Below are 3,881 nucleotides of genomic sequence, written 5' to 3'. Positions count from 1 at the left end.
CAGGACTGGCCTAGGGGAAATTTTTAGCTGGGTTTTAAAAGATTTTAAATTAATATAGGCCAATATTAATATCTTTTTTAATTATGTTTTTAACTATAGTTATTTTGGTATTTCTGTATCTGTTTTATTAGGCTGTTAGCCGCCCTGAGTCCGCAAGGAGAAGGGCGGGATATAAATACAATAAAACTCAAACTCAAAACTCAAACTATTAATACTTCATGTGATCTTGATTCTACTACTACCAAACAGCCGAGGCTCTTCTCTCAGGAGGCATTCAGCATTCCATGATGGTGGCATATTGTCCATCATCATTTGTCTGCTTTAAATTTCTTTCCACTCTTTGGGTTTTTCCACTGAATGTATTTGCACTGCAAACCTGGAGGCCCAGATCCCCTGTTATATCTTTCCTTTTCCGTGCCAAACTTTGCATGCCATTAAGACCCTTAAGATAATCTTTTCCCGTAAGGTGGAACATTATTGCAGCGTGACATAAAAATAGATGTAATAAATATAATAAGCATGATATCATGCTACAACCAATGGATCAACACCTGATTGATCTGGGAACGAAACAACAGACCTTGCACTTGTGGGAAAACACCAGGAAGAAGATCAAAATGGTAACAATAAAAAAATCCCTGCAGGAAGATTTACAGATCAAACGACAATAGGATGCTAAGTTAATGTGACTTATTATCTATTCATCCATTCATTTGCAGAGTCTCTCTTTATCTCTGTGCTTGAGGGAAAGAAAAAACTAATTATTTAAAAAAGAGATATATTTATTTATTCCATTTCTATAGCCGCCCATCTCAATCCAATTGAACTCTATATTTTCCTTATGATAAGGGAACATTTGCAGAAGCCAATTCCTTTTGTATTGTATACTCACAAGAAAACCTGTGCTGAAATTTCACTGAAGTCTCTGCAAAGAGGTGACCTTTGAGGAGATAGATTTAACCCTAACACTCCTGTGCAAATTCATCCTGACCTCGGAGCATTGCTGGGGACTTGTCAGTAAATCATCATAGGCAAAACACTACATCTTAAACCATCATGAGGCCAAATAACATCACTCCACAATTAGCCTGGGAGTCTGAAGATGTGTTCAAAGGTATGTGCTGCACCATAATTCTCTCGCTTCCTCAAGATCAGACGGGGATGCTGATACTCAGCATTTTGTTTAACCTCAATGAAATAGGTAGCAGACTGTGGTGGGATCCAAAAAGGAATATAATTTGGCACCATGATATTGGTTACCATGATATAAAAAAGAAGTTGAGACTCTAGAAAGAGTGCAGAGAAGAGCAACAACATTGGGGGCCGGAGGCTAAAACATATGATAAATGGTTGCAAGAATTGGGTATGCCTAGTTTAATGAAGAGAAGGACGAGGGGGGACATGATAGCAGTCTTCCAATATCTCAGAGGTTGCCAAAAAGAAGAGGGAGTCAAGCTATTCTCCAAAGCGCCTGAAGGCAAGACAAGAAGCAATGGATGGAAACTAACCAAGGTGAAAAGCAACTTGGAACTAAGGAGGAATTTCCTGACAGAACAATTGACCAGTGGAACTGCTTGCCTCCAGAAGTTATGGGTGCTCCATCACTGGAAGTTTTTAAGAAGGGACTGGACAGACATTTGTTTGAAATGGTATAGGGTCTGCTGCCTGAGCAAGGGTTGGATTAGAAGACCTCCAAGGTCCCTTCCAACTTTGTTATTCTGTTCTGCTATGGCAGAGTGTTTGGGGAGAGTGAATTTGTAGCTTGTTTATTCACATATTCAGTGGTCATCTTAAGGATCAACAACAAAAAACATCCTTGCAGTTCCACAGTAAGGGGCATGAGAAGATACGCCGTCCAATCACATTCTCAAAGTTATTCTCATACCCTTGAAATTGTGGTCACAGGTGTCTCTGAGTTCTAACGTCCAGGATAAATACAGTTATCTTGTCAAAATCAGTAACCTAAATGTTCATGAATTTGTCTAAAAAAATGACTTTTTGTCTAAAAAAATGCTTTTCCTTTAAGGATAATTGTAGTTTCAGACTTTACATAAGAATCTCATGCAATTTGATGACCGGGTGATCATTTCAATGGCTGCTATTACACACTCCTCCACCCATTTTAAAAATGGCAAAATATACCATCTAGGAGTTATCTAGGGCAGTGATGGCGAACCTTTTAGAGACCGAGTGCCCAAACTGCAACCCAAAACCCACTTATGTATCGTCGGGTGCCAGGTGGCCATGGCCCATTGGGTGGGTGTGGCCCATTGGGTGGGTTTGGTCCATTGGGTGGGCATGGCCCATTAGGTGGGCGTGGCTGTGGTGGTAACGGCAGACTGGGTGGGACTAAAAAGTTCAATCAATCAATTCCACCTTTGAGAGATCTTTTTTCCCCCCTGTGGAAAGTTGAAATTGATTGATTGAACCTTTTTTTTTTTTTTGCACACGGCGGCGGAGGCCTAAAGCAAAAAGGTTTTATAAAACCCAACTGAAGGCCTAGGACTGGGGCAACGGTGCGTGTGCCCATAGAGAGGGCTCTGCGTGCCACCTCTGGCACACGTGGCATAGGTTCGCCATCACGGATCTAGGGCAATCTGGCAGCCACAAGCTGTGTACCACTGGCCCGTGGAATAAATAAAAGTTAAAATGCCTTTTAACTGGTTTGGGTTAAATAACATGGTGTGACAATAAATAAACACCAGGGGAAGAAATGCAGCTGCACATACTTTAATTATAATACAATATTGTAACTATCTGACATTGCTTTCAGGGACAATCTTGAAGCCATTTTGAATGAACACGGCAAGTCCGACCTGCTTATCCCATTACCTTGAACATCTCTGTTCCCTTCCTTGTTAAGGCTGTCTAAAGCTATTTGTGCTGAACAGTGGATTCTATGACAATTTAGGAGATAGAAGGGAGAATATGAGCTGAGAAGGCTTGCGAGCAGCACAAAAGGCATGCAGAAGATGAGAGAAAAGAAATGATTACAACTGAAAACAGCTGCGATCAGACAGATGAGATCAGGAAAACGTGCACAGAACAATGGATTATGGGTGTATCTTAACATATATAATTGGAGCAGTGATTTGTCTTTTCTTTTGAAACACATCCCAATACTGTCCTGCGCCGAGTCAAAGAGAAATGACTCCTTCCTATTTCAAGATGAATGGAGCATCTATCATCATGGCGATGCTCTTCTACAACATAGCAGATTTAAAACAGGCAAGCCTAAAAACACAGTACAGAAAGAATATACTTAATCAAAAGCAAAAAGCCTAGCCTGCTGAAAATGGGGTGAAGTCCCTCTGGAGATATCTCTCAGGGGAAGGGTCAAAAATGTTAAGAGGATGGCTGCAGTCACACGATCAAAGTCCCCTTTAATGGGTGTGAGATGCATGATGCGTGTAAACAAAGGATGGATGTGGTGGAAGGAAACCTGGATTCCTAGGAGGGAGGGGCTGCATTCCAGACTAGCAAGAGATAACGCAGTTCAGATAGTTTGGGTGAGAGAAAGAGGGTTGAAGATGGCTCCTCTCTAATCGTTGACAGAGTATAGGCTTTGTGTGGCTGGTAATTTGCTTTAGTTTGGTAAGATTCCGTCTATGGGTGAGGAATGCTAAATCTGCTTGGAAGAATCAAAACATCTTTCTCTTGGTCTTTGGAACTTGATAGTGAGGCTTTGACAACATGGCCAAGGTTGAAAAATACTGCTGTGGTGAATTTTTCCTAACCACTCAGCAACCCTTGTCCTGAACATGGTCCTGAACATTCTTCAGCTATGACCCAGATCATGCTTGAAAACTTTGAACCACAAATCCAGCTTCTGGGTTTCTCCTCCTCCTCCTCCTCCTCCTCCTCCTCCTCCTCCTCCTCCT

Source organism: Protobothrops mucrosquamatus, unplaced genomic scaffold, assembly GCF_001527695.2.
Source record: "Protobothrops mucrosquamatus isolate PMUCROS unplaced genomic scaffold, P.Mucros_1.0 scaffold827, whole genome shotgun sequence".
Lineage (NCBI taxonomy): Eukaryota > Metazoa > Chordata > Lepidosauria > Squamata > Viperidae > Protobothrops > Protobothrops mucrosquamatus.
The sequence above is the reverse complement of the archived record's forward strand: the minus strand, read 5'-3'. Positions refer to the sequence as shown.